The sequence below is a fragment of the Podarcis tiliguerta genome (genome assembly GCF_965153285.1).
Source record: "Podarcis tiliguerta genome assembly, chromosome: 16".
Classification (NCBI taxonomy): Eukaryota; Metazoa; Chordata; class Lepidosauria; order Squamata; family Lacertidae; genus Podarcis; species Podarcis tiliguerta.
This window is the reverse complement of record NC_139549.1, coordinates 18046747-18067532: the sequence shown is the minus strand read 5'-3', so window position 1 is coordinate 18067532 and position 20786 is coordinate 18046747. Positions and strand designations below refer to the sequence as shown.

The 20786-nt window shown below is 45.9% G+C and overlaps 1 protein-coding gene across 8 annotated transcripts in view; it reads left to right on the top strand.

Annotated features, from left to right (window-relative positions):
- The window catches only part of MEF2D (myocyte enhancer factor 2D), a 146296-nt gene that overhangs the window by 82518 nt on the left and 42992 nt on the right, over nucleotides 1–20786 (top strand). The gene's annotated exons all lie outside the window — the stretch shown is intronic.

Sequence of the window (20786 nt, the reverse complement as noted above, 5' to 3'; positions counted from 1 at the left end):
TTGTCACTCCTGCACAGCAAAGCAAGTTGATGCTTTCCATAGATTTCAATATTCAAAATTGTCGTTGGAAAGATGTGGGGTGGCCTCAAATCAGGGGTCTTGTGTCTTTTGGGGTGGAACTTCCTGCCAGAAACCACTGAGGTCGCATTCACTCTACACATTTTCAGCACCCTGATTCTACTTTAAACCATCATGGCTTTCCCCAAAGAATACTGGGAGCTGTAGTTTGCTAAGGGCTCTGGGAGTTGTTAGAAGACCGCCCTGTTCCCCTCCCAGAGCTTCAATTCCCAGAGTGGTTTAACACTCAATCCCTCTTCACAGGGAATTCTGGGAATTGTGGCTCCATGAGAGGGGGAAAGGTGTCTCCTAACAACTCTCAGCACCCTTAACAATCTACAGCTCCCAGGTTTCTTGGGGGGAAGACATGACGGTTTAAAGTGGTATCATAGTGCCACATTAGCAATACACACGTAAAGCACTATCTCCCCCGAAACACACTCATCAGTATGTTGCCAGGTCTAGCTTGAAGCCTCAAAGCTTTATTTTTCCTTGTCAAGGTCACTGGGGAAGGGCAGACATCTCAGAGTCATGGCCCAGAATCAAAGGTTTGTGGTGGTAGGCATGCTTGGCTTGAGGGTTTTTGCTATCTACGCCATCTCTGTCAAGCTCTGAAATAAACCATCCAGGCTCTTTCAGCCGCTTCTTCATAACCTGCACTTCTAAAATATCAGGAATGAATCCAGTGGCCAGTAATATGGCTACCACAAGATGCAGTGGCAGCCAGCAACTAAGATGGCCTTAAAGGGGGTTGGACAGATTCATGGAGGATAAGGCCATCAGTGGCCACTAGCCTTGGCGGCTAGTGTTTTTTATCTATTTGTTTCATTTACAAATTACTTCCTTTAAAACATGTCATAGTGTTTTAGACCCCCCTCCCCCATTCTTCTGATGGTAAATTGTTTTAACTGGTTTTAATATCCTGCTTGTGTAGTGTGGTGCAGTGGTAAGAATGTTGGACTAAGACCTGGCAGGGACCAGGGTTCGAATCCCCACTTGTTGGCCATGCCATGCACTGGGGGTGACCTTGGGCCAGTCAATGCTTCTTAGCCTAACATTCCTCACAGGCTTGTTGTGCGGATTAAATAAGTGGGAGCTACTTTGTGCTCTTTAGAGAAAGGGGTATGATAAAAATGCAGTTAATAATAAGAAAAGTGGTGTGGTGGTGGTGGTGGTGGTAACCTGCCTTGAGGCCTTCTGCTGAAGACTGGGTAAATGCATAAAAACATTGGTAACAGAAACCATTTCAAGTCCAATGCAGATACAGACTGGGATAAAAACAACCTTCATTTAAAAGGCTTGTTGAAAAAAAGTGGGGAAAGAAAGGTCTACAACAGGCACTGAAAAGACAATACAGGCTGCTCCTGTAATGGTGTGCCTCTCAACCCCCGTTGCTAGGATACGTGAGTGGGGAGAGTAGCTGTTCATGGCCTGCTTTCTAGCTTCCCAGTGGAGCATCTGGTTGGCCCCAGTGAGAACAAGATGCTGGACTAGATGGGGCCCCTTCTCCTCACAGAGCTAAAACCCCCAAAGTTCTTTAGGAAGAGGGATTGATTGCTAAAAGACTCTAGGAATTGTAGCCCTTAACAAATTGCACTTCCCAGGATTCTTTGGGGGAAGCCATGACTATTTAAACTGGCACCATAGCATTTTAAATATATGGTTGTGAATGTGCCCCCCCCCCCCGCCTAGGATGGAATCCTTGCCTACTTAAACCCTACAATTTCCTTACCTTGGAGGTCCACCTTCCAGAGTCAGAGCTTTATTCAAGGTGGCTTTTGAGTGGCAATACAATTGCCCTAATTGGGTTTTTGTGCTTCTTAGCTCACCCTCTGTCTTTGGGGTGGAACAGGCTATAAACCAGGAGGTACAATAACATAAATGCTGTGAATTTATGAACATGACATTTAGGCAATTTCTAATCTGCTTCCCACTGGCCATGGTGACTTGGCCTCCTTCAACTCCCTTGTTTGTTAACTCTGCACCATGAGGACTTGTAACTTGCATACTTAAAGCAAGGATAAAAGCGACTACCCCAAAGCAAGCAGATTTGGGGTTTTCGGGGGTGACCTGGAAACCCAGAAGTCTTTTTAAAAAAACCCAATTTCTACTTAGCGCCAAAACTCCGCACCCTGCCTTGACAGTGTCCTGCACCATGCTTGTTGAAGTGGGGTAGAGGACTGTTAACAACAACAACAACAACAATAACAACAACAACATGGAACAAGGTACCTGCTGTTCCATTGCAAGCAGAGGGATTGTTCTGGCAGGCAGCAAATTTGCTGCGGCAAATACTTTCCTACCCTTCAGGGAACCACCCTCAAGGTTGTGAGGTCTTAAAATTAACCCATCGTGACAGATGGCCTAGTTCGATTTCCAGCTCCCCAGCAGGTCTGTTCTCTTGGCAACGGCCCCTTGATGCAGACTGAGGTTGTTTCAATAAACACCTGAGAGCGAGCTGTGAATCCCATTTCAAGAAATTAAAACACCAGCCCTCCTTCCCCTCGACTCCACTGTTGACAAAGCCCAAGGGCAGGAGTGAGTGGTTAGAGAGAAGGCCACATTCACATGTACAAAGGCAAGCTCTAGTGTTAAGGACTTCTGTCAAGCTGCTTTGGGAGGGTGTTAATGAATTGTTTGTTGTTGTTCTTTATCTAGAGAGGCCTCTTCCTCACAGTTTCAACCCCCACCCCACAAGGCACTTGTGCAAGGTTAGGAACCACTTAGGCCTCATTCATATCAAACATTTAAAGCTCTATGATTTCACTTCAAAGACTCATGGGTTCCCTCAAACTATTCTGGGAGGTGCAGTTTCTTAGCGGTGCTGAGAGCTGTTAGAAGGCCCCTGTTCCCCCACAGAGCTACAATTCCCAGAGTGTTTTAGCAATCAAACCCTCTTCTCAGCTCTCTGGGAATTGTAGCTCTGTGTGACAGATATGAAAATACAATTAAAACACTGCTCTGACAGCAGCATTCTATATAAAAATGCAAAGTCAATTAAAGGCTGACATTAAGTTACACCTGGCTAATCTAACAGCTTTGGAACAGTTTCCAAGGGTTCTTCACGCATCAGAAGCCTTTTAGTGTTGTAGACATTCACGCCTGTAAGGGGAGAAAATTCCACTCATGGGGCACTACCACAGAGAAGGCCCTGCTCCAGGTTCCCTGTGATGGGCAGCATCAGTTACTTGGGCTGGAAGCAGCCCTCACCTCATTTCTAGGCCCAACCTGGCCGATGTGGAAAGAGGTGCTCTGACAAATATCAAGGTCACAAGTTATTGAGGGCTTTATAAGTTAATGTTAGCACTTTGATATGGGCCTGGTAACATATAGGCAGCAACAATAGATTCCAAAGAATATGTGTCACATAATAAAATAAATTCTTGTGACTGCATTCTGCACTAACTGCAGAATGGAAGAAGGAACTGAGCTGAAGGAATTGGAAACTCTGCAGCAAACTTGGCACTCTTTCAATTCCAGATTTTCATTTCAGAAATTCTCCTAGTTTAACCAAAACTCAGAGCTGAGCAAGCCTACTGAAGAATCAAGGGAAGGAGCCTAATAAATCTCCTGGGTGGAAACCTTGCCTCCTGTGCTGGTGTGTTCATCCCTCGTAATAATAATTAGGGGTGTTACTTGATAAATCAGTGTAGCGTGATTTTTAAAATCTTAAAAAAGTGCTCCCAAACTAATCAGATAGACATTTTCCAAATTAAATTATTACTTTTACATGGACAAATCCATGAAGGGTGCCCATCCTGAACGAGGCATTGTCTTCCTGCCCTCTGTTGCCCCCTTCTCTCACATACAGGAGGGAATCTGTATTGCCTGCTGCAGCAAGTGCATGTACCATCAAAGTAAAGCCTTTTTAAAATAAAAAATGGAGCTTTCTTCATTTGCATCATGGAAGCATTTCGTCATTTGCAAATTTATTATTGAATAAATTAATTAAAACACACATGATTCTTCCATTAAGATTTCTTTCAGTTGAGTGGCAGCCCTAATAATGATCCCATGTGGCATTCATGTAGCACTTCAGAGAGTTCAAGGCATTTTGCATGATCTAGTTCTCAGTACAACTACCCTGTGCGGTAAGGCAATGGTGTTAGGGACAAATGTAAGGTTCTGCACTTAGGAAGAAACAGATACACAAATATAGGATGGGGGACACCTGGCTTACTAGCAGTACATGTGGAAATGATCTAGGGGTCATGGTGGACAGCAAGCTTAACATGAGTAAACATGTGATGCAGCAGCAAAAAAGCTAATGCTATTCTAGGCTGCATCAACAGAAGTATAGTGTCCTGATAAAGGAAACTAATAGTACCAGTCTATTCTGCCTTAGTCAGACCACACTTGAAATACTGTGTCCAATTCTGGGCACCACAATTTAAGAAGGATGCTGACAAACTGGAACAGAGGAGAGCAACCAAGATGATCAGGGGTCTGGAAACTAACCCTTAAGAGGAGCGCTTGAAGGAGCCGGGTATGTTTAGCTTGGAAAAGAGGAGACCGAGAGGAGATATGATAGTCATCTTCAAATATCTTAAAGGCTGTCATCACATGGAAGAGGAAGCATGCTTGTTTTCTCCTGCTCTGGAGGGTAGAACTCGAACCAATGGCTTCAAGTTGCAAGAAAGGAGATTCCGACTAAACATTTGGGAAAACTTTCTGACAATAAGAGCAGTTCAGAAGTGGAACAGACTCCCCTGAGAGGTGGTGGACTATCCGTCCTCGAGGTTTTTAAACAAGAGGTTGGATGGCCATCTGCCATGGATGCTTCAGCTGAGATTCCTGCATTGCAGGGGGTTGGACTAGAAGACCCTTGGAGTCCCTTCCAACCAGTGGCGTAGCGTGGGGGGTGCAGGGGGGCCGGCTGCACCGGGCACAACATCTGGGGAGGGGCGCGCTCGCACTCGCAGCTCTCTGCCCCTACCTGGCTCACTCACTCTCTCTCACTGCAGTGCTGGCTGTGCGAATCCGATCCGAGCCGCCGGGTCGCCGCCCACTGTGGAGGGGAGGGTGCCAGGCGTACGGTGTGGTGCGGAGCAAGAGCGAGGGACTATCTGGGGGAGGGACAGTGCAGCGGGGTGGGGGGCGCAAATTACTTGCCTTGCCCCGGGTGCTGACAACCCACGCTACGCCACTGCTTCCAACTCTAAGATTCTATGATTTCATTATTCCTGCCTGCAATATGAGTATGAGGCTAAGGGGAAGAGGGGGCTTCCCTAGTGAGTTCCTGGCTGGGGCAAGAATGGAACTGCAGGCTTCCACATTCCCTGCCTTAGTCCTACATCCTATTCTAGCTGTCTTCTTGGTGGGGAGTTTTGATTTTTTTACGCACCCCTTTCAGTCCACTTAATTCCAAACAGGACATTATACTGCCCAGAACAAACGATGGCAGGCAAATTCGGTTGGAGTGGTTTTCCTATTCCCTTTGGAACAACGGGTCTTTTGAGTTTTACTTCTTAAAAGTTTGGGGCAGCCATTTTGCCTGTAACAGTAACGTCTCACTCTGAATATGACTGACTTGTTTGAAGCATACTGTGACTTGAAAACAGGGACTCTGTATGTACTGTTGTTACCCAAGAAAATATTTTAATAAAAACATATTTAAAAACAAAACAAAGAATGGTAGGGGAAGGGGTGATTGAGGAGGAGAAGAAATTGTGAAAGCATCCCAGTTGTTCAAAGCATTTTGTTTGGTTTGGTTTGGTTTTTGTAAGGCTAGCAGGAAACTTCCTATTAGCAATTATTATTAAGAAAGCTGCTGGAACTTTTTATTGGAGTGGTCATGCTTTGCAACAGAGGGAAGGCCAGCGCTAGGTGCCAAGGACAAGCTGGATGTATGTCTTTCCATGGTTATTTGAAGCAGTAAAAGTGAATGGAAAATACTTTCCAGTTCTTTGGGGGCTTTGATTGAGTCCAGGTTCCACAATCCCGTCAGGAAGGAGGGGAGGCATCCTGTGTCAGAGTGCAGGGCCAAATCGATTGCCTGTTTCTCATCTCTTTCCATTGAGCTGCTGTTTATGCAGCTAAGCTTTGCGGGAGAGAGCTGTTGAAGGAAGATCTGTTAGAGAGGCTTCTTCAGATTAGCAGGTTAAAGTACCTGGCTTATTATTTATTTTGTTACATTTGTCTGCAGCTCATCTTCAGTCACAGAACCCAAAGTGGTGTGCATGTGGTCCCCAAGCAGTCACCCATTCAGGCACTGGCCAGATACAGACCTGCTTAATTTCAGCAAGGTGCTGGACTCGCATAGCTGCTGGCCTGCTTTTACTGCAGTGTCTTTAGAGCCAGAAATGTTCCCATGGGAGACATTGCATGTGGCTGGTTCTCATTGAGTACTGAAAGCATTCTAAAGGTTTCTGGAAAACCTCATAAAGGTAAAGGGACCCCTGACCATTAGGTCCAGTCGTGGACGACTCTGGGGTTGCAGCGCTCATCTCGCTTTATTAGCCAAGGGAGCCAGCGTATAGCTTCCGGGACATGTGGCCAGCATGACTAAGCCACTTCTGGTGAACCAGAGCAGTGCACGGAAACGCCGTTTACCTTCCCGCCGGAGCGGTACCTATTTATCTACTTGCACTTTGACGTGCTTTCGAACTGCTAGGTTGGCAGGAGCAGGGACCGAGCAACGGGAGCTCACCCTGTTGTGGGAATTCGAGCCGCCGACTTTCTGATCGGCAAGTCCTAGGCTCTGTGGTTTGACCCACAGTGCCACCCGCATCCCTGGAAAACCTCATAACAGCTAGCTATTGCCACCTTGCATTGTGTTTACACTCACACAAACCATCAGAATCTGAGGTTGGGCAGGTGTATTTATGTGCCTTCAATGTATGTGCCTTCACTGTACTCATTTATTCCACCGTAGCCCATTTTGCACAGATGTAGGACAGTGGTGCAAAACCAGCACAAACTCCACAAAGCGCATGAAAGCATGCAGATTTTTTTCCTAGTGTACTTTACCAGTGGCACAAAATGAACCATGCAGTGGGAAGGCTGTGTGTCAAGTGCTAGTCCTACTCAGAACAGGCCCATTGAAAATATTGGACAGGGCTAACTTAGGTCTACTCTGAGTTTACCTTTATTGGATCCAACCCTGTGCCTTAGATCTCATATACATGTGTTACCCTGGGCCTGGGGTCATGATGCATCTGCCGCATCTGTCAAGAGATTTAACTTCTAGAGACTTGGGGATGGCAGGGGGACAAGTTAAGGCAGAAGGACAGAGGCTCCTGGAGTCTGTGTTTTCTAAAAGCATCCACATCATCTCCACAAATCAAGATAGAAGACAGTGGTGCTTGTCTGCAAGAGATCCCAGAAACTCAGGGCTGTCCCTGGTCAAGAGGGGTCATTGAAGATGATGTCCTATTCCAGTGCTGGATTTGCCCCTCCTGCAGGGGACATGAGCGGGTGGTTTTTCACTGGGCTGGGAGAGTTGGCAGAAGCCAAAGGCAAGGATGCCGAGCCTGTAATAGTCCCTAATGACATTACAGGGATTTGCAGAGGGGATTTGCCATTGCAGATCAGTCCACTGGTCCTCAGGGCCTGGCCGACCGGCTGGAGAAGCGGCTGGTACCTTGATGTGTTGGGAGGGAGACAGAAATCCTCCTTCAGTTATGCCAGCCTGGACGGTCCAGTAATTCCTTCCACAGTCCTTGGTGCACACGGCTTACACCCTGGAGAAGGAGATTTGATTACCCTCTTCGTCTTAAAAGGTTAATGCCTCCAGATGAGGGTGAGGAGGCCTGACTAAATCCTATCTTAGCCCCAAACTGAGTGAAAGCCTTTTATCATTGTTCTGCCTTGCCCTCCCCTCTTCCTTTCCCTCCCACCCCTTAAGAGTTGGCTGCGTTGCTGCAGATGTGAGGTTAGTGCAGCCTTGGCCAACCTGGTGGCTTCCAGATGTTTTGACAGGCTGTTTTGGACTCCAGTCACCAGCTAGCACAGCCCTTTTGAACCACAGATCCCGTCAGCCCTAGTCAAGACAGCCCCAGCCATTGCTTCTGCATATCTATCAGCCCCTAACTTCACCACTACTGAAAAGACAGTGAAGAAATAAGTTGCTGGTTGGGGAAGTCTGTTCAGCAGCAAAATAATATCTGAATGTGATGTATGCATAGATAGGATGGACCTCCATTGCACTATTCCAGCTGTTAAGAACATACTTTTTATTTAATTTATGGTGTTTATCTTTCTCCTTTTTCTTTTTTTTTCTTTTTTTCCTTTTTCTACAAGGAGCTGAATGTGGTATACATGGTACCCCACCCCCCATTTAATCCCCACAACAAACCTGTGAGGCACATTAGACTGTGGCTGACCTAAATTTACACCTAGAGAGTGGGGAAGTGAATCCTGGTCTCTCCCAGGTCCTAGCATGACACTCTAACCACTACACCACCACTTGTTCTCTGCTGCTTAGCAAGAGCCTGGTTGCCCCGTCTGACCAAGGTGGCTTCATTGAGTTCAGCATCCTGTTTCCTGCAGTGGCCAACCAAGCCATTGTATTATTTTTGGGGGAAGGGCCATGGCTCAGTGGTGGAGCATCCTCTCTGCATGGAGAAGCTCCCTGGTTCAAACCCTGGAATGCCCTAGTAGGGCTGGGAAAAGACTCTGTCTGACATGTTAGGAAATGCTGCCAGTCTGTGTTCACAATACTAAGTTAGATTGACCCAATGGTCTGACTTGAATTAAGACAGCATCCTAGGTTCCTAGCTGTTATCTGGAGACATGCTGCCTCTAACAGTGGAAGGTCTGCTTAGGGGTGGTGTTGGCATGGTAATGAGATCCCCTAAACTGGTGGCTTTGGACGGGTTCAGTATCTGTTCTAAGGCTGCACTCTCAGAAGAATAGATCAAGATTTCATGACATCTGTGGCAAATGATGAGTCTATTTCAGGCCCTACCGGGTACCAGGACTTGTGCTGGATCTGTGTGCGTTCGTTCTGGATGGAAAGATGGTGACCTAGGTAGACACTTTGCTACCTGGTGAGGTTTAGACTTACTGAAGTTCTTAATCTCTTCCGGGGTAGGTGAGGAAGGTGTCTGTCTTTGGATGTGATGGTTCTAGGAAACACCCTAGAGAGGTCTGATCTGGCCACAGTGATGTCTCAAATGGGACCAGGCATCCTTTTCCAATCTTGTACCCTCCTGGTGTTGTTGGAGTACAACTCCCACCATTCTTGATCACTGGCTCTTCTTGACATCCAGTTGTGAAAGGTTGGATTACTACAATGTGCTCTCTGTGAAAGGTAAAGGACCCCTGGACCGTTAAGTCCAGTCAAAGGTGACTATGGGGTGGGGTGCTCATCTTGGCGTTTGTCTACAGACAGCTTTTCTGCGTCATGTGGCCAGCATGACTAAACCGCTACTGGCTCACAGAGGACCGTGATGAGTGCCAGAGCGCACAGAAACACTGTTTACCTTCCCACCGCAGCAGTACCTATTTTTCTACTTGCACCGATATGCCTTCAAACTGCTAGGCTGGCAGAAGCTGGGACAGAGCAATGGGAGCTCACCACCGTTATGCGTATTTGAACCACCAACCTAACGATTAGCAAGCCGAAGAGGCTCAGTGGTTTAGACCACAGCACCACCCGCGTTTTACCTGCTTTCTGTAGGGCTGCCCCTGAAAAGTGTCTGGAAACTTTGGCTGGTCCAGAATGCAGCAGCTAGAAGTGTTCTGGGGCCAGCAATGCTTTAGAATACCAGAATGCTGGAAACGGCAGGTCCTGCTGGACTAGATGGGCCATTGGCCTTATGCTCTTAGTGAATGTGCAGTAAATAGCTGGTGCCACCTAACCTCCTTAGCGAACAAATTTGGATGAATGCTCAATAAACATGTTGTCTAGAAGTGACCAGGGCTCAATTCCTTCTTATAATAAATTTCATAATGAAAGACAGGAAGAAAGGGCTCTCTGGGTTAGGAGTTCCACACAGCCAACTGGAGACCCCCTCTTCTTTCTCCATGTCTTCAAGAGGGAGTGCGCGGTTGCTTGTGGTCTGAACAGGTGAAGGGGTTGTGTGCCAGCTGCCTTTTGACAGCTGAAGAAATGAAACTGGAGGAAGCCTGTGGTTTAATGGGGGAAGGGAGAGATGAACCAACCCTAGGAGGGGCGGTGGGGGCTGCAGAATAGAAAAGAACCATAATTACCTCTGTGCCAAGAAACCTCGCAAACAATGGCAGCATACGGAGTTTGGAAGCCTGACAAGCTCGGTGTTTCCATAGCATCCTGGCAGTGAAGAGGCTGAGTTGTGAATCAGGAGGTCCCTACTTCAAATCTTGCCTCTGCCAGGAACTCGCATGGAGGGTGGCTTTGTTAAGCTGTTCTCCCTCAGCGCTCCCCTGCCCACAATATGGGAGACTGACACTCCCCTACTTCGTGGGGTTGTTGTGAGGATTTCAGAAATTCATCACTGAATTTTTTATTTATTTTCTATTGCTTCTGACAAGGTTTTAGTCTTCTGGGTCGCCAGCCTGTAGCAATCTTGCTTCAAGAGGGGCGGGGGGAGTAGCCAGTAGTTTTCACATTCCTTTGGAGGAGTCAATGTGCCTCTGCTGTGCTGAGTTAGCATAACATCTATTTTTTAATTAAAATATTTATATACCACTGTATCATAAAAATATATCACAGCAGTTTACAAAAATATAAAAATACAAAACCAAACAAATAGCAACATAAAAAGTTAAAAAACAAGTTAAAGGCAAAAAGAAATTGAAAAGGCCATTGTGGTGGGTATACTCTTAAGCACCTGCATAAGCCTGGAGGAATCTAAAACTTTTCAGCAGGCGTTTAAAAGTTGGCATTTAAAAATTGGTTATTTTTGGGAAATTAATAAAATATTACTTTAAAGATTAAAAAATAAAAGTTGGTGCCGTGAATCTCAATCGGTTGAGTGTTCCACAGCACTGGGCCAGTGACATTAAAGGCTCATTGTTGTCAAATGAGCCCCACCAACACAGGAAGAGCCTGTTGGATCAGGCCAGTGTCTCTTCTGGTTCTCACAGTGGCTGACCAGATGCCTGTGGGAAACCCGCAAGCAGGACCTGAGCACAAGAGCCATCTCTCCTCCTGTGGTTTCCAGCAAATGGAAGCATTGTTGCCTCTGACCGAGGAGGCAGAGCATAGCAATCATGGCTAGTAGCCATTGATATTCTCTTGCATAAGTTTGTCCAATCCTTTCTCAAAGCCATCCAAGTCTGTGACTATCACTGCTTCCTGTGGGAGCAAGTTCCATAATTTAACTGTGCGCTGCATGAAATATACGTTCCTTTATCTGTCCTGAATCCTGAGTTGCAGGGAGGGGAGAAGAGAAGTCCTCTATCCATTCCCTTCTGTTCTTGCAGTGATGGAGAGTTTTGAGATATTCCTGGTTGGGATTGTTTTTTCAGGGTTTATCTGTGCAAATGTGTGCACATGAACCCTGCAGAAGAAGGCGGGAATGAACTGAAAGAAAAGAAGGTTGTGCTGAAAAGCTCCTAAGTGGTGCTAAGGGCAAATATGAGGAAGGGAGAACAAAATTGATTTTTTTAAAAAATTAAATTTATTCAAATAAACAGCACAGTACCACGTGTGTATGAAATATTGATACAAATACTGTATGAAATATTGATAGAAATACATAGACGTATAAATTGCATGAATAAATACTCCATCATTAAATATTGATAGAAATGAAAAGCTGTTGGGTTGTATCCAGCTCAGACAGACTCAGAGGTGACCTATTGAAATCAATGGACTTGAGTTATTCATGATTGACTTAAGTCCATTTGATGTCAACAGGCCTGCTCTGAACACTCCCCATTATTTACAACAAGGATAGACTTCTCTATTGAGCAGTATCTAAATTATTTCTAAAATATCAAAGGGTTTTGTGGCACCTTTAAAAAAAGACTAGAAAATTTTATTGTGGCCAAAGCCAGCCTTCACCAACCTGGACTACAACTCCCATCATCTGGGGCTGGAAGGGACTTGTAGTCCAAAATATATGGAGGGCACCAGGTTGGCTAAGGCTGGCATAAGATGTTGTAGATTAGAGTGGACTAGTGCCTTAATAAAATCTTACATATGGCGCAATATCCTTTGCAGCAACAAACCAAACAGTACGCTGCCTCTTTAGAATGTATAGAAGTCTGGGTGTAGTCTTCAGAAAAACAATAAATGGAAGTCAGTCATTCTTAACCTTTTTGTTTGTTTTTGTCTTCAGTCTCTCAGCTGTATAAATGCTGTTTTCCCCCATCTTAGCCAACTACTCTCAGTTTAAGTAGGGCTGGAGAGAGACCCGTCTACTTCTGAGCCATCAGAGTAGTTTTAACAGGCAATCTCTCATCACGGGGAACTCCGGGCATTGTGGCTCTGAGAGGGGCATAAGGGGTCTCGGCTCCTTTGCCAAACTACAACTCCCAGGATTCTTTGGGGGAAGTCACGACTGTTTAAAATGGTATGATACTGCTTTAAATGTGTAGTGCAGATGGGGCCTAACTCAGCAGCTGCTTTGTACGAAAGGGTTGGCTGGGCCCCCGTGAGTGAATGAGAACACTACCAATTTGCCTTAAGGAGAATGCTGCCAAGGCATGTGCAGATCTACAGATAGCAACTTGGATTGATCATGGAGAGAAACCAGAACACAGGGCCTGTTGAAGCCTATGGAGAAGATAGCTGATTTTGCATGCAGATAAGACACTGAGCAATGGAGGATCGCCATCTCTCGTTTTTAAAATATTTCTCTCACGCTGGTCTAAGTACTTCTCCAAAAGGAGATGTGAGTTTTCGTTTTTTAGCAAAAGGTCTTCAGAGCAATGCAGAGTACGTCCAGCTCCTCTCTGTTGGAGGGGGTGGGGACAGACTGATGGAGAGACTGCCTCTGAGCATGTATAAAGTGCTCCTTCTACAGGGCTGACCTTACCATTAGGCAGTGAGGTGCTTTTTTTGTGAGGAGGGGGTAGAATAATTTTTATTTCATTTTATAACGCATATAAAACAGAGAGAGCAGTTACGACAGCAGGTGAAAATTAAAAGATGAAAAACAAAACTATAAAATAGTCACATAGAATAAGCACATGGGTTAAAAATAACAAAGTCCAAGTAAAGAATATCAGCGTTATCTGATCATCAAGTATAGTTCCAGATTTGCCAGGCTTGTGACGAGGGTTGCATTGAAAATGATGGTTCCATTGTATATATGACAGTGAGGCCATGAAAGGGCAGCAAATTGTTGTTTATGTAATTTATTGCATTTTTACTCCTGGGGAGAGGCACTTGTGGGATTTTCTGCCCCGAGTGCCAAGATATATTGGCCAGCCTTGAGTATTACGCACCTTGACTTGGCAGGGGCAGGGTACACAGGGGGTGTTTGGTTGGGGGCACCAAATGTCTTGCTCTAGTCCTGCCCCGTCTGAAGGAGCAGCAACTGTTAGCCAAGATAAATGAATAGCACTTCCATGTACAGTGGTACCTCAGGTTAAGTACTTAATTCGTTCTGGAGGTCCGTACTTAACCTGAAACTATACTTAACCTGAAGCACCACTTTAGCTAATGGGGCCTCCTGCTGCTGCCGTGCCACCAGAGCACGATTTCTGTTCTCATCCTGAAGCAAAGTTCTTAACCTGAAGCATTATTTCTGGGTTAGCAGAGTCTGTAACCTGAAGTGTATGTAACCTGAGGTACCACTGTACTTAAGAAGTATATTCTGAATACCAGGCATGGAGGTAAGCAGAGAAACAGCATTCAGAGGTGCTGCCTGGACTGGATACAACCTCACCAAGGACTAAACAGATTTTAGGCGAGGGAGCTCTCTCTCCATGGCAGTTTGCTACCTTTAAGTGGAACATCCAGATTTAGGACCAGTGTACCTCAAGATGTCAGGGACAAACACAAGGGATTCTCACTTCCCTGTCCTCCTGGAAGTACCCGTGTGGAGTGGGTTGCTAGAAAAGATGGACCTGACCCAACATAACAGAGGCCTTGTACAGAGACAGGCCATTGGTCCATCTAGCTCAGAATTGTTTACACTGATCCAGGGTTTCAGACAGAGAGTCTTTCTCAGCCTCACTTGGTCATGCCAAGGATTGAACCTGGGACCTGGTGCATGCAAAGCACATGCTCTAATACTGAGCTACAGCTCTTCTCCAGAGGCTGCTCTTATTAAGGGTTCAATGCTTTTGCATTAACCAAACTCCTAAAGAGAGGATTGCCCAAACAGTTAATTTTTATTTTCAAGTCTTTTTTTGCGAGTAACTGCTAGGAAAGATGAGCTGGTAACATTCCAGCAGTTTGGCGTCTCTGAAGGGGGCAGCTTATAGATGGACAGGAAAGGTCCAGAAGGGAGAGACAGAAAAAGGCAGGCAAGAGAGATTTGATGTGCAGCATTAACTAGTCTTCAGCAAAGCCTTCCAGATGTTTTGGGCTACAACTCCCATTGCCCGCAGCTTAAAGGGAGTTGTTTAAAACATCTGGAGGGGCAGTGGGTTATATAAGAGCACAAGAAGAGCCAGCTGGGTCAGGCCAATGACCTATCTAGTCCAGCAACCTGTTCTCACGGTTGCCACCTAGATGATGCCCGCGGGAGACCCCAAGCAGGACCCCAGCACAACAGCCCTATCCTATCCCATGTGTTTTCCAGCAACTGGTATTCAGAAGCATTGCTGCCTCCTACTGTGGAGGCAGAGCATAGCCATTGCGGCTGGTAGCTACTGACAGCCTCCATGAGTCAGGCTGTTCTGATGTTGGACGAGATAAGCAAGAGAGAGATAAGCAAGGCTGGTGAAGTAGTGAGTGCCACTCTGGTGCCCTTTGGACTGAGAAGCACCTCACCTCCACTCCCTGGTTCTCTGTGGAACCACTTGGCAACTACAGTGGAACCACTTTATCCCCCTCTCTTGCCAGGAAGCCAGATGGGCAAATAGCAAGAGGCCGCTCGGCTTAAGGGGCAGCCTACAGTCTGCAGCCGAAACCTCCTTCATAACGCCGCCTGCCTAAGCAGCCTTGCCTGTCTGTCGGCACAGGCTGGCGAAAGAGGAGGAGGAGGTCAGAGCCGGCCGCTGACCCCTGCCTTGATTCTGAAATGAAGTGATTCGCTTGACGCGGAGCAGGCCAGAGACCCTGGCAACGTGACTGCTGCTGGCTCTGAGGCAGCGAGCCCAGAAGACAAAGTATGGGGCGGCTTAGCCACCTCACGTGGCGGGGAACAGCTGTGTCGTGTGCCATCTTTGCGCTCTGAAGGGGTGAGGCGATTAGAGCCCAATCTTGTTAGGAGAGAGAGGGAGGGAGGTGGGGCCTGGGCTGCTTCTGGCAGAATGCAGAAAGAGAGGCATTCGCAGACCTGGGCCCTGCTTTCCTAGCTTGCCCCCTCCCTTGCAAAACAAAAACAAAAACAAAAACCAGCCTGTTATTTTTGCCTGTGGGATTGTGGTGAACCTCCTAAGGGCTTGGCCTCTTTTGCAAAGCTGCTTCATGCTCCAGCTTTAATAGCATCTCTGAAAAACAATGCACACCACCTTGAGCTCCTTGGAGAAAATGGAGTATCCAGTGTTAGAAACTCTGATATTTAAGCTAGGCGACAAAGGGCTCCTTAAACCAGGGTTACAGTCTGCAAAACGGGATGCCATTTTTGCATCAAATGGCTTAAAAGTCAATTTTTTCAATACGACTTTTGACTTCCTGAAATTCATTCTGATTGTGCAGATCAAATGTAACGGGTAGAATTCTACAGGATGTGTTGCCAGTGTGTGAAAACAGGCAAGCACCTCCAGGCACGCACCTCCATATGGCAGAGACTGTCTTGGCGCCCGGGTGTCTTCACTAGGTTGCAAGCAGCCGATAGCCAGTTGCAAAATGCGCCTGGCGAATTTCAAACGCTGGGTATACCTGTAATAAATAAAATAAGAGGATCCAGGCTGGTGGACCAGACAAAAGACCCATCTAGCCCAGCATCTGGTTCTTGCAAAGGTCAACCAAGGTGTCCTAGTAGGAGGCCAGCAAGCAGGACATGAGTGCAACTGTGCTGTCCTCAGCTGCAGGCCCCAGCAGCTCGTATTCAGAAGCAGACCACCTGCAATAATGGAGGGAGAACATAGCCATTGTGACTAGTAGCCATTGGTAGTCTTATCCTCCATTAATTTCCTCTGGGAAGCCCTCCAAGTTGGTGGTCGTTGCTGCCTCTTGTGGCAGTGAATCCCAGGGTTTAACTACAGGCTCCATGAAGGACTTCTGTTGTCTGTCCAGAATATTTGGATACACAGCCACTTTAGAGCACTACACTGGATTCTAGTACTATGTGAGAGTGAGGAAACCTCTTCCTCCATGTCTAATTCTATACACCCCTGCTATATCCCCCCTTCAACCCACTTTTTTTCTGTAGTAGGATTTTTTTTTAAAGTATTTTCCCCATTATATAATGTATATAAAACAGAGAGAACAGTAGCAACAATAGATGAAAATTAAAAGACAAAAAGCAAAACTTTAAAATAGGCACTTAAAAATAAGTACAGTTACAGATGGTTTAAAGTAACAACAAAAAATCTAAGTCAAAGAAGAAAGAATAAACGTCTTCACAAAAGGAAAGAGCATTTGATTATCAAGTACAGATTTGCCAGACTTGTGACAAGGGTTGTCCTGCTTTATACGCAGTAAAGGAATGCCAAATCATATGAAAGGTTTCTGGAGGTTCTCATCCTTGTCAAAATCTCAAATTATGTGCCATTTTTTCCATTATAGCTGTATTCCAGAGTGAGTAGTACCGAAAAGTTCTGTGTAAGATTTTTTTGGCTGTTTCCCATTGAGTTGCAACTATTATTTGAGCTGCCACGGTCATATACAAGACCAATTCTTTGGATAAGATGTCTACAACAGCATTGTCAAGCAGGGAATTAATTCCTTGGACCTTTTGGTTGTTTTCTCTGCTTCTCCCTTTGCTTCTCCTATCCCTTCACCCCACCTTGACACACAGGCAGAGAGCTGGTAAGGAGTGAATCCTTTGAGGCGTCTCAGGTTTCAGCTTGCCTGCCCTCTGCAGTGGCGTGTTCAGGGGCATCCTGTCATGGATCAAGTGGCTTCATCAGAGAAGGGCAGCCAAGCCTGTCTCCATTTGTCAGGAGCCAAAGCGGGAGGCAGGATCCATCCAGCTGAGAACGGGTGGGGAGATGACATTGCCAAAGGACAGCGCTGGGAAGGGTGCCCCCCCTCTGCATGTGATGGGCAATAAGGAAAAAATCACAGGCAGGGTTAGAGAAGCAGCTGGGACGGAGCTTTAATCTGACTGTTGAACCCAGGGGTCAGCAAACCTTTTTAGCAGGGGGCCGGTCCACTGTCCCTCAGACCTTGTGTGTGTGGGGGGGTGGACTATATTTTTTGGGGGGGGGAAATGAACATATTCCTATGCCCCACAAATAACACAGAAATGCATTTTAAATAAAAGGAGACTCATGTAAAAACACGCTGATTCCTGGACTGTCCACAGGCCGGATTTAGAAGGCAATTGGGCCGGATCCAGCGCCCAGGCCTTAGTTTGCCTACTGATGGTTTAACCACTTTCAGGGGGAGTGGGAGGCTCTGGGTGGGTCTTGCAAGGCACTATGGGGATTCACCAGGACGGCTTCTTGCCAATTCAGCCCAGAATGCTCCTGGACATGGGATCAGGTGACTCAAGACAACCAGTCTTATTCTGCTGCTTGGATGAATAAATATTGTCAATTTCAGTTTCTCACATTTTTCCGTTTCCAAAATCAACTTCCTCCCCCCCCCCCCCCAGGCTTCAGTATTTTTGTGTGCATTTCACCTAATATACACATTTCTGCATGCAATTTTGCCTAAAATGCACATTTTATGCAAGTAATTCCCACTGTTATAATGTCTCTCAGTCTAAGCTACCGCACATTGTTGATGTTGTGAATATAAGAAGAGCCTGCTGTGTGTCCACCTCAAAGCTCCTGCAGGTGCAAAGAGTATTAGAGGTGGTTTGTCTATAACTGTTAACAAGCACAAATAATCAAGAATGCACAATTAAAAGATTTTGGGAGCCAGGGGTGCCCAGTGTTTTCAGTCATTGTATTGGGTAAAGTTATTGAAACTGAGCTGTATGGACTGTTCCACTTTCACCTGCAAGCTGGGGATTAGACATAAGAATGTCTCTTCTCCCGCCCTCGCCCCCAAAGAAACCCTCAAACCAAAACCTTCTCTGCATGGTGCAAACTAGCATATATGGGGAAAGTGTTCATCTGAGCCTTCTTCCTTGATAGTCCATGTTAGTGGTTCCCAAACCTTTTGGAGCCTCCTCCTCCTAGGTTCCGTAAACTCATCCCCAGTGCCCCCTCCCTTACCCTATTAAAAACATTATCCAGTATAACGGCTTGCATGGTCCCCTAAGGAAGATAACACTGCAATAAAATTCAAAACAGTAACAATCCATTGCACATTTATTCAAAATCCAATTAAAACTATTTAGTTTAATTAATTCAGCACAATTGACAAACTTGAGCCGGTGATCCCAGCTCTTTAAAGTCTCTTAGCACCCCCTTAGGGAATCCCAACCCCAGCCCCCCCCCCCCATGGTACTGCCCAGTTTGGGAGACTCTGGTCTTTGTGAGAAGAGGAGCCTGTATGTCTGTGAGCATACCATCTCCACTGCCTCCCATCCTGAAGTGGGACTGACTGCCTGGCTTTAACCCTTGATTTGCTGCTAGTTTGGTTTCAGCCTCTGCAGTGTGGAGCAGGAGACTGGCCCACCTGCTTTCTCTGGTTCCTCGTGCGTGCCGTATCTCTCACTCTTCCCCTATCAACCAAATTCTTTGAGATCCTCAGCAGGCAGATGCTACGAAAACACACAGGCTGTTCTCACTATTGGAAGCCACGTAGCCCGGAATCAAAGGGAAAATAAATTTCACCCGAGTCCCCAGCTGAGCTTCCATCTGTCTCCTCCTCAGCACTACAGAATCTCTCCCCTCCTCTCTCCCTCCCCTTCCCCCACTCTGCAGACTCCATTGCCTTGGAGTTCACAGAAATACCAGGGTCTCTCTTTTACACTCCAAAAGCAGCATCTACATGCAGCAGACAGCTGGGCCCATAGGACTGGAAGAAATGTCATGCATACTGCCTTTTGGGGGTGGGTGCTTGGGTGTCCGGACTCAAGCAGCCCTGGCTGCCCCAATGAATCCCAAATTCATCCCTGCAGCAAGTTATGGTGCTGGTTTTCCACAGTCATCTGTTTGACCACTGTGAGATTAGATGGGCCATCGACCTGATCCAGCAAACTCTTCTTACTTTCCAGACATTCAGGATGTGAATGCAGCAAGGCTACTTGAGGAGGAGTCATGAGGAGTGAAGCGAGGCTGTGCTCTGGCTCCCACTCTTTTTAACTTTTATATTGATGATTTGGCACCATATTTAGCCAATGCAATCTCCCCTTCTCCAGTAATTAGGAACAGAAATATTTCAATCTTTATGTATGCAGATGATTTAGTGCTTCTCTTTCTTTCCTGATTGGGCCTCAAAAATCCTAGAAGTGTTCAGCACATACTGTAAACAGGAAAGCCTGTCTATATATTACTCTTAAGACTAAGATTGTGAATTTTGGCAGACCCAGTCCTAGGTGTATATGGTGCCTGGATCATCAGGCTATTGAACAAACTCACTCATTTACCGGTAGATACTTGGGTGTACTTTTTAATGCAGAGCTTTCCAAACTTTCCTGTTGGTGACATACTTTTAAACATGCATCATTTTGCAACACAGTAATTCAATTTTACTAGCAAACGTGGTTAAACTAACCCCTTTCCAGCCCTCAGAGGAGCACAGGGAGCATTTGCACGACACACCTACACACCTTAGCCGGCACACTAATGTGTCGCAACACACAATTTGGAGGCAGTCAAAGTCAAAGCATAGAAAACCATAAGGGCATTGATGAAGTTCTGTTAAAGTAGGGGAGGGCAGGTTGAACCTGCCCTAAAAATACTTGGTAGCAGAGTGCTTTTCCAAATGCTAGTATATGTTGTTGAAATCTGGGGCTCTGATTCAAATTCCATTCAAATTTTAGAAAACGCAGAATATTTTTTTTCAGAAGCTATCCTCTCTACCATCAAGAATTTCAGTAGCTCTTCTTTGTACAGAATCCAGGTGGCCAACAACTGAGACAAGAGTGGTCTGTGCTCAGTTAAAGTATACAGTATTTTAAAAATTGCTATGATGCCTATTGAGCATTTTCCTGCTCTGTGCTATATGGAATTGGATGAAAACCAACTCTGGAAAGCAGCTTGTCAAGATGTTTTAGCCTATTATTATTTTCCAGAAATGAGTTCTGCTTTGACCTTGAATAAGTGTCAACTAAGGGATTGGCTCTTCTGTATAGAATCCAGAAAGGACCTGCAACTAATTAAAAACACCAGATTTCCCCCTTTGAATCCACTCTTGAGAGCAGAGTATTTTAGAGCTAGTAATCTGACCTAAGTCTCACCAGCTTCGTTAAGAAACGCCTTTATTGAGCTGCGTTTCCAGGTGACGGTTTGGTTTCTTTTGAGTGACAATAATAGTTTTGTAACACAGAGTGGCCCTCCATGCACTGGCTGCAAAAATCAATCAATCAATCAGGAAAAATGAGTTAGATAAAATCACTACAAATTTTTGTGGTGATTTGGAGGTTTAATTTGAAATCGAGCTAGATTCGAGTTTGTTGGTGTCTCTGGTAACCTCTTACATCATGGAAGTTGGCTCATATTATGGATGTATTTTTTAT